Source organism: Octodon degus, unplaced genomic scaffold (assembly GCF_000260255.1).
Source record: "Octodon degus isolate 3935 unplaced genomic scaffold, OctDeg1.0 scaffold00055, whole genome shotgun sequence".
Classification (NCBI taxonomy): domain Eukaryota; kingdom Metazoa; phylum Chordata; class Mammalia; order Rodentia; family Octodontidae; genus Octodon; species Octodon degus.
In genome coordinates this window covers 9,030,577-9,040,565 of record NW_004524631.1, presented here as the reverse complement: position 1 = coordinate 9,040,565, position 9,989 = coordinate 9,030,577, and the positions used below count along the sequence as shown (strand labels likewise).

Below are 9,989 nucleotides of genomic sequence, written 5' to 3'. Positions count from 1 at the left end.
ACATTCTAGACTAGAATCTTTTGAAAAAAGAGCTGTGGGGCACCCTGCCACCCAGAATCACTTAGGGAATTATTTTCCTGGGATTCATTTCCCATGTTTGGGCAGTAAGGCACTTACAAGTTGCTGTAGCTGTGTTCACGCAGATTTCAAGAGGTACAGGTACAGTTCAAATTGGTGGCCAACCTTGTTACTCTTCATGCGATGCTGATTTTGCATACACACAGAATATAAGATTTATAGGATCATAGTGGGCTGCATCAAGACTTCAAATAGCTGGGAGGCCAGAAAATATGTCGTGGGGTTGGAATTCCTGCAAGCAGCTCTCACAGAGCAATGCAAGGAGCTGCGGGAATGAAGCTTCATGCAATGGAAGGAAAGGTGCCAGCAACATGCAGTATTGCTCATAGAAAGCAGGTCATTTGGGCTGCAACTACGAGGCTGTAAAGGAAGGGTTGGGTGGCCCAAGCCCTTAGAAGCCCATAATCTGCCAGTGTCTCAGATGCTGCATGGATAAGGAGCTACATTATGTAGTGTTTGCCTTGCTTGATTCTGATGTCTTAGACCAATCCCTCTCTTCTATTCCCTGAGTCCTCCCTTTTAAAATGGGAATATGTAACTTATACCTATTTAACCACTATATTTTAGAAATATGAAACTTCTTAAATTTTGTAGGGTCTCACAGGTATCTCTGGAGTCTCACAGGCTTTGAGCTTAAGACTCTTGAGCAATGCTACAGTAGCTGAGACTTTGGTACTCCTGGAGATGGACTGCATGTATTTTGCTTTGTGACATGGACATGAACTTTAAGGAGTCAGGAGCAGAATACTGCACTGTGGATCATGACTGTTTCCCAAAGGCCCTCTGTGCAAAGGTCTGCTGTTCATCATGGCAGTACAAGAAGATGTAGAACCTTAAAGTGGGGCCTAGTGGCCTTACGGTCACTGGGGATATGTCCTGGACTATGGGACCCCAGCCACCTCCTCATTCTTTGGTCCCTATCTCATGAGTGGGCAGTTTTGCTCTACTATGTGCTCCTGCTATGGTATACTATCTTATCAAGGGCCCAAACCAAGGGAGATCATAATAAGCCTTTTCTCTTTAGAAATTAAAATCACATTATAGTGAAAGAGCTGATTTACACAAGCCAGTTAAAATGTCAAGAAAGACCACATAATTCACAACATTATCTGAGGGAAAATAGGAACAGGAATGTTTCAATTATACCTAGCAACATTAAGAAAGTTGTTACTAGAAAGGTGAGCAGTTTTCTCATTTGTGAGATGTTAACGGTATCATCTATCTCTTAAGGTTGTAAAGGTTTAATGTATTATTACAGGGAATGGTTTGTGGCACATAAAATTATTTCATATTAGCTACTGTGATTAGACAGAGAAAAATAAGAGAACATAAGCAGGCAATTGAGTCCAGGTGTGGTGGTACAAGCCTGTAATCCCAGCGCCGGGGAGGCTAAAGACTGGAGGCTCACTATGAGTCTGAGCTGCATAGTGAGACCCTGTACCAAATACACAAAATGGAAAAAAAGAAAAAAAGAAAAAGAAATCTAGAAGTCAGTTTTCCTCTACATACCTTTAGCCAGGATATGTACAAAGTCAGAAAACTGATAAATTATTTTAACCCTCTTAAGAGAGAATTTCATTTTTCAAATAAAATTTTTTATATTCTTACGTATGAAAAAGAAACATCATAAAGTGTTCATTCATCTAATAAGTATACTTGCTAAGCATCAATGGTTTACTGGTCCTTCTTGCTCTCCGGAGCTCTTAACCACCTTCTCCTCTTCAGTTTTAAAATCACTACTCTAGAACTATCACTGCACAAGCATTATGAACAAAACATTAGGAAGAACAAGGGTGAGTGGCCCTCACAGAAGGGTTAAAGGCAAAATTAAGCCCATATTTCTTCATAACTCAGATCAGGATCTCAGTCTCTAAACAGTAAATACAACTTGACTCTTGTCATACATGCTAAGGAATTTAAGAAAACTTTCACAAATTAGAAATAAAAGTTCACAGAAACTCACATTGAGACAAAACAGAATGGTGAGACATTTCAGCAAATAAGCTATTACACTACAACACCTTGTTGTACTAGACACACGAGTCATTATGCCATACTACACTACCTGTAAATTCAGCTGTTCTGCTCTTTGTGTCATCCACAGACTAATGACCACACACCAAGACCCTCAAGCTTTATCTAACGTGGATGGTGACTGATCAGGAATGGGATCAGTACAGTATGGGGATATTTTGTTTGGTACTGTTAAAACCTCTAACTCATGTTATAAGTTAAACACATCCTGTCACATTTTAGGGAGTACTATTTCTTAATACAGAAATTAGAATGTTCTCAAGAAGTAATTTTTTTCCTATTGGCAGATAAACAATATAGGAAATAAGCTCGTAGATTTAAAGACTTGAGGTTTGAATTTTTGTTCCACTGGGTAATTTCACTTAAGTCATTTAACCTTTCTCTCTAAAATCAGTCAGAAATCAATGGAAACACACAGAAGTTCTCACCCTGACAGCTAAGAGTACTAATTGTGATGTAAAGCGCTTATGTAGTGGCTGACATTCAATAAGCAGTCCAATTTGTATTGTTACTGATATTTTACCCAAAGTTCTAGGAACTGTTTGTATCAGGGCTACAATGAGGGTGACGGAGGTCCAGAACATGGATTCTGACTTGAATGACACAGAGTTTCCCTAATTTTGGAACCCAGATGCCTATCTTCACCTTAGTCTGGCCCCTCCACAGAATACACAATGGCTATCTATATTAACATTATAATGTCACAGCAACTTCACAGAATATTTTAAAACCTTTTTCTCCCTCGTTTGCCAAAATGAAGGTGTAAGATGATTTGGGCTATCAGCAGAAATTTACATGTTTCCCAAAGCTAATTTTCAGTTTTGAGGAACAAAAAAGAATCTGGCCACCAATACTTTACTATAATATACCACAATAGTGTTCAAATTATTTTTTATTCTCTTATTGTACATAAGAGAATAATGTCATGGCCTAGGAGGAGGCTGGATAGCACAGAAAAATTAAGATGTGATAAAAGATGCCCTAGAGATAATTCATAAAAGGCGATAATCTGCACAGCATAATGAAAAGATGAAAACAGAATCAAAGAGCTCTTTTCCTTGGCATTAGCTGATATGAAATGGCAATAACAATAACAAATATAACAACAACTGTGTGTAAGATATTTGGAAACAACTGATTCAAGGGAAAAATAAAATAGTTTTAGCTATGGAAATATATATATTCTTTCTATCCCAGTGTCTCTTTTTTGTTAAATCCCGAATTGAACAAAATTTAAAGGAAAATGCTCATTGGAAGACAGGAAATGAATCTGTCCCATTGGGGATACTCATTTTTTTATCCCAAATAGTTCTCAATGTAGTGCCTCATTTAGACAGAATCAACTGTCTAAATAAATACTCACTTGATGTTTACTTGAGGGACATCGCTTTCTATTTTTCATTTTTACTAGCATTTGTGATTTCATTTAATTTTTTCAATATTTTAGCAATGCCTGCCTTTAAAAACTCACAGAAATTAAAAATAAACCACCAGTGTTTTCCTACTTAAAATCACAATATAAAATATCTATTACTATGGGTTCTGTCTACTTGTTCTGCATCACTTCTAATCTTACATGTACCAAAACACTTCTTCAAGGCACAAGAAGTGGATAAATCTTTATTCTCAAAAAAACTGATTAACTCTAGGTGCTAACAAGGTCAAGGTACTATCTCAAGATACCCTTTAACTTTACTTTTCCTTCCTAATTTTTCTCTAATCCAAGTGCTATTAGTCACAAGAAGAAGAGTGGGTCAAGGAACAACAGTATCTTCACGATATCTCTTGTAACTTGTACTTTCCAAAAATTTAATTCATTTTTAAGTACAAACACCAAAATTAAGGTATAACCTTGGAGGTCTCAGAAATTTTGAAGATACTGCAAAAATGCCAATTTTAATATGAATAAAGGCACCCACAAAGCATGTTTATTTCTAAATAAGAGGTCACAACATTATCCCAAATCTTTTGGAACAAAGAAAACATTGCAGCAATTTGAACTAGTACAGAGAGGCTGCTGCTTCAGAGACTGCATCTGACTCATTTAACATTCTCAACTGACTTTTGTTGTATAACCTTGCATTAAACATGAGAAGACAGCAGGAGTGTCCTCTTAGGATTTTGTCATTCCTTACAAATAGTTTCAGCTGGATTCCAGGTCATCCTGAAGTAAGACAGGATGGCTAAAAAAGGTAGGGAGACAGATTCCAGTACCACAGACTAGAAGGAAAATCAGAGAAACTATCAGTTTCTCCCTTCTTATCAGCTATGACCCTAATTATCAAATGATTTGATGCATGAGGAAGTAATGTAGCAGCAAGGCTAAATGCTCACAATGATCCACTCATCCCTTCACTTCATATCAACTGAAGTATAAACTCCCGTAAGCATCCTTTTTTTTTTTTTTTTTTTTAATCTAGTATCCATGTCAGTAATGTGGACAGTCTAAACTACCTGGAGACGCAGTGATAAAAGGTCAAGACACAGTCCCTGCCCTTAATAGTGTACAATCATTCAAAGAAAAAAGATGGGACAGAAATGTAGTGATTTGTCAGACTGCCACTTTGCCTAACACTCCAGGGAGTGATATACCTGCAATCCATTATAACATCCAATCATACTTTCTGTTTGCATCATACAGGAGAAAAAAAAATCATGAAATTCGCTTAAAATTCTAAGTATTCATAATAATCTTAGCAGTTTAACATAAAAGAAATTACCTTAGTTTTATATCCTACATATTGATTATGCTAGGTAAATATGAAATTGTTATTCAAGATTCAAGTTAACATAAGGACAGACCTAAACATATTTAGTAATAAAAACTCTAAAGGGAGCAACTTTAGATTTTAAAGCCAAACAATATTTGACAATATTGGGGTTGGGGAGATAGCTCAGTAGAATAAGTGCTTGCCTGGCAAGTACAAGGTCCTGAGGTCAAGCCACAGTACCACAAAAAAAAAAAAAAAAAAAAAAAAAGACTATTTGACAATATTTTGCGAGCAAGTGTACTGGTAAATCTATGAAAGCAGTCTAAGTCTAGAGAAACTCAAAGCTACTGGGTATATTTTCTTCTACTAGTGTGGTACTGCAAAATGATTTTAGAATTTACTCAAGACTGAAGTGTAATATAATCTCTCTCTGGATTCTGTCTACATATTTTAAAAATAATGATATTTTTATTCTTTTAAGTGCATAGGTTTAAGTAAATAAGGTATTACCTTAAGATCCAATAAAATACCGTATTATGAAAACTTTCAAGAATACAAATACAAGGTCTCTGAAATAAGTACTCAATTTTCCAAATTCACCTTGTCCAAAGTAAGTGATACTAAAGGTACAAAATCATAGGAACACAACACCATTAAAAACAAGCATAAAGAAAAAAGAAAAAGCATGGAGATTCAAATTCAAACCGTGGCTCTGGAGAAATTCTAAAAATTAAATTTCTCTGAGTTTAATAAGTAAGTTTCCTATTTCCTTGATGTCCTAAGCTTTCAGTGTTAATGCTACCTAGATAAAACAGTTTGGAGGATAAAAATGAGACATTAGGAAAGAGTCTATTAAAATTTTCTTCCCTATCTATATTATAATGAATGATACTTGCAAAAGGCAGGACAAAGGTAAGGTCTTCAATATTGAGAGACCTAAACAAGAATTCTGCCATAAATGAAAATGACTTCTCTGTCATCCCCACATAGAAAACTACCCAATGAAGTTTTAAAGCTATCCAAGAAAGAACCTTTCTATAATTTGTATTAAATTGTGGCAATAACTCCTTTGTAGCTAATCTAAATGTTAAGCTCTAGTTCATTTGAAAATCCTTGCATTTCTCAGTCCTCCAGGAGGTGGATTATTATTTTATTCACTGCAATATTTCTGTCCCTAGCAGAAGCCTGGGGGCACTATGAATGGATAGAGTTATATCAGGTAGTGTAAGTAGTGGGAAAAGACATATGATAAAAAGGCCTTGCTCAGGTAACTTACAGCCTAAAGGAGACAAACGTTTATCAACTAAGTACCAAAACAAACAAAAGTATCAAAGTATCAAAGAAAATATGGACTATTTTGAACATGTAAAAATCATTATTTTGAGCATGGAAGTGGTATAAACTGCTCTGGTTTGGGGAAGGAAGGGGGTCAAACAATGTCAGGGAGAGCTCCCTTAAGGCAGGATATTTGAAACTTCAAAACTGACTAGGAGTTGGCCAGATCTGGGAAAGGAAGTGGGAACAGTCAAGGTAGGAAAAAGGAACATGTAAAAAACGCCTCCAAATCTAGCATCATAAATGAGAAAAGCTGGGGATAGGAACGGAAAGCTCCAAGAGGGACAGAAGGTACACTGACAACATTAAACAGTAAAACAATAACGATATTTAAATATTTAATTCATGTGTTTTCCTCACATAAAATAAGGGTGACAAGTTTTTATTCCATACTAAAGTTGTGCCACTGGAAGACCTAGATGATGCCGTGGTTCCAGTTTCTAGTCAAATGACATGGGCAAGTCACTTCACAGACTATTCTCTGTAAATAGGTACTCAATTATTCTATCCATTGAGACTACAAGGACAAATATTTCAGAGCCCCTGCTCTCAGAGACCTCACAATCCTTATGAAAAATATATGGAAAACATCCTAATGAACTGAAGATGAACGTTTGGAACTTTCAATGCTACGTGTGGCACACTTTCCATTGGTTCACCAGCAAGTAGTCTAAGTCCTACTGGAAAGGATGTTGAAAAGCTGGCGCAAGGCTCCTAAAAGCCTAAAATGAAGAACAAATGTAGACACTGGGGAACTACAAACAACAATAAAAACACATCACTCTGTGAGCTCTAGCATGTCACCCCTCATAGTAACATATGTCAAATTTCAAAACTATAGTGGACCTTAGAGATAGAATTTAATGTAAGGCTGGACCTAAGATAAAAACAAATACACATGATAAATGCCCACACTGTCCGGTAGAAAATACATTAACAGTCTTGTTATAATACCAATGGCTCCAACCAGTTTATGTGCACCTAAACTACCTCACCTTTTTAATCTATCCAACGGTCATCCTACACAATTTTCCATTTGTTTAGTTGGGTCTTTCTCAATTGTGCTTCTTCACTTATGGTGCTATATTACTCCTGATTTTATTTCATTCTATTGTATCACATCTCTATCTTAATATTAGAAACAAACTGTTAACTTTAACCACAGAAACATAATACCTCTGATCCTTGAAAAAGATTTTGCATTTAAAAGTTAGACTTTTGAAAATACTAATAACTGTATGGTGCGTTCAAAATACATATTCTGATGGGCAACTTATATAACTATAAATCATGACTGATTTCCTGATAGCTGTAAGTTTAAACCTTCGTGTAATATAAACACAAAAAATCTTAATATTAGTGAATATATTTCTACAAATCTGAAAAATTATCCAAAACACACACACAAATGCACTGTAGAATAAAGATAAAAAAAGAAAACCAATTAAAAACCTCACACAAAAAGGTATCCCCAAGAAATGCATGTCTTTTCTAATAATAAACAGTAAATATTCCTTGCTGTTGCATAATTTTAAAAAATAACAAAATACGTTCTGTGAAACAATTCTAATTCCAGTACTCTCAAGCTATACAAAATGAGAGAAAAGTAAGAGGAAAAAAAAAATTCTTTGAACTGCAATGACGGGATATGTTGTTAAACGCTGCCCATAAAAACGGTCTCTGGGAGACTTTCATTTAACATAACCTTAATAAAAAGGAAAATATATACGTTGACATGATGGCTCTTTCGTTTTCCAAAAGGTTAATGAGGACCCTTCAGTGAGGAATTTCACCCCACCTAAGGATATAAAAAAACCCCAACAAAAACCCACAATCACTTCACCTTTCAAACGTCTTTTTAGATATAAATAAAATACCATTACTTTGCAACTTCCTCCACTGTTTACTCCTTACTCCTTTTGTCAGCAGCAGCTCTGGTTCAGAACCTGAACTTCTGCTGCACCACACTGAGATTTGTCCCTACAGGTATGACCCTGGACACTTCACTTATTCCCTCAGTTTCCCCATCAGCATCACGAAGTGTAAGCGCTCTGAAAACAGCAGACAGACTTAGGGAGTGCACCTCAGGGGATCAAGCTGCTGGCTTTCGGAAAAGCTATCTCCTTAGAGGGGCCACGTCTTAAACTGGATCTGAATCCGTACATCTGTCAACATCCAACTCCTGTTTCTCCAGGGCTCCTTTGCCCTCAGAGGGCACAACCCCATTCACCCCAAAAGCAGACTTTCAAGCACCCCTTCCTCCTCCTCCTGCTTCCCCAGCTTACTGAGCAAGCAGTGGGAAACAGCAGCCTCACCTCCTACCCCACGCCACACCTTCGGAGGACCCCACCCCAGGCACATCCGCCCTCTCCCCGCTCCCTGGGCACCAGAGGCCAGCCTCACCCTTCCCCTCCCGCCCTCACCTACGAGACTTCCTGGAGGCGCTCAGGCCCCGACCCAGCGGGCGGCATTTACAAACCCGCTTTACGCCACTCGCGTAGGGCAACCTCGCTTACGCCCATAGGGCCCCGCTCCCAGCCCCGTCTGCTCCGCCTGCCAGAACCAAGCCCCAGTGCCTCAGCCACGGGCCCCATGTAACCCCAGACCTCTTCTGCTCCGTGCGGAGCTATGAGGACTGACAGAACAACCACACCTTACCGGCCACCGAGACACACACTTCACTTCCCACCTTTGGAGCCCTCTTCAACTCCCGGATCAATTCACTCCGGCGACGCCGGAAGGACCCGAGAGGAACCAGGCGTTGTCCGGAATCCTGCCCAGCCGGAGTCGCGCAAGGTTCTATGGGGACTGGTAGTTCTGCTTGTCGTGGCCGATGGCTATTTCTTTCCTCTCTGGACTACAATTCCCGGCAGGCAGTGCGAGCGAGCCTAAGGCCATGGGTGGGGACACTTTCAGCCAATGGTAAGAGAGTTCCCTGCTTGTAAGGGAGGAGGTGAGATGTAGAGACTGGGTGCAAGGAAGGGAGAGGGAGGGCGGGGCCAGCTCTCACCTGCACCAATCGGGACGCAGGGCTTGTCTCACGGACGCCTCACCCATTGAGGGGGCGGGCTAGCTGGGCAGAGGAAGAGGGTGGGGGGCCGCGGTGAGGAACGCGGAGTTGCTGGGCTGGGGACTCTACGCGTCGCTGGGGTGTAGGGAGGATGCGGTGTGGGGACGACCTGGCCAGAGACACCGCCGAGTTCCGCGCGCAGCGGGCAGCCTGAGCTAAGAGCGAGACGCCTAACCTGGGTCCCTGGGGAGCGGGCGGGGCAGCGGCGCCAGGTGTGAGGCCACAGGAAAGGAGGCGGCGAGCAGCCGCGCGCGGAGGAGCGGGAAAGCACCCGGCTGCAGCTTCCCGCCGCCTCCGGCCAGGCAGCGGCGGAGCAGCAGGGGGAGGAGCGACAGCCGCCTGCTCGCCAACGGGGGAACGGGTAGGCGGAGCCTGAGCCCCGAGCCGCGGAGGCGCAGCCTGGACTGTATGTAGTTTCCCGGGAGAGAGAGGGAGAGCGACAGGCAGAGGAGGAGCGGACGGAGCGAGGCGCAGCCGGGGAGCCGGCCTCCAGCCTCCCGCCAGGGGTTGCAGGTGTGTGGGAGGTAAGCGTGGTGCCTCCTCGGGGGTCCGCACCTGCCCCGGAGAAAGCATCGTCCCTAGGAATTGAGCGAAGGCACCTCTGAAAGAGGCAGCGTGGGTTATTAAACCGATGCAAACCCCGATGGGTAAAAGATGTACGTTTTTGGACTTGGGATGGGGGACAAAAGGTAGCTTGACCCAGAGCATAAAGGGCGTGGTTGGTGTTTTGGTTTGAGTTGCAGCAACTGTAGAGGAGATGG

General features: G+C 40.7%; 2 protein-coding genes across 4 annotated transcripts in view; one reads left to right on the top strand and one right to left on the bottom strand.

The window, feature by feature from the left end:
• Nucleotides 1-8,998, bottom strand: part of Pdcd10 (programmed cell death 10) — a 44,836-nt gene extending 35,838 nt beyond the window's left edge. Inside the window, exon 1 of one of the 3 annotated variants that reach the window (XM_023717835.1) lies at nt 8,812-8,998. The gene's annotated coding sequence lies outside the window, so the exon portion shown is untranslated. The remainder of the gene's footprint in view (nt 1-8,811) is intronic. The other 2 variants (XM_023717836.1, XM_004633482.2) reach the window with 2 other exon arrangements.
• Nucleotides 8,999-9,196: 198 nt separating this feature from the next.
• Nucleotides 9,197-9,989, top strand: part of Serpini1 (serpin family I member 1) — an 85,820-nt gene continuing 85,027 nt past the window's right edge. The window contains exon 1 of the mRNA XM_023717809.1: nt 9,197-9,752. The gene's annotated coding sequence lies outside the window, so the exon portion shown is untranslated. The remainder of the gene's footprint in view (nt 9,753-9,989) is intronic.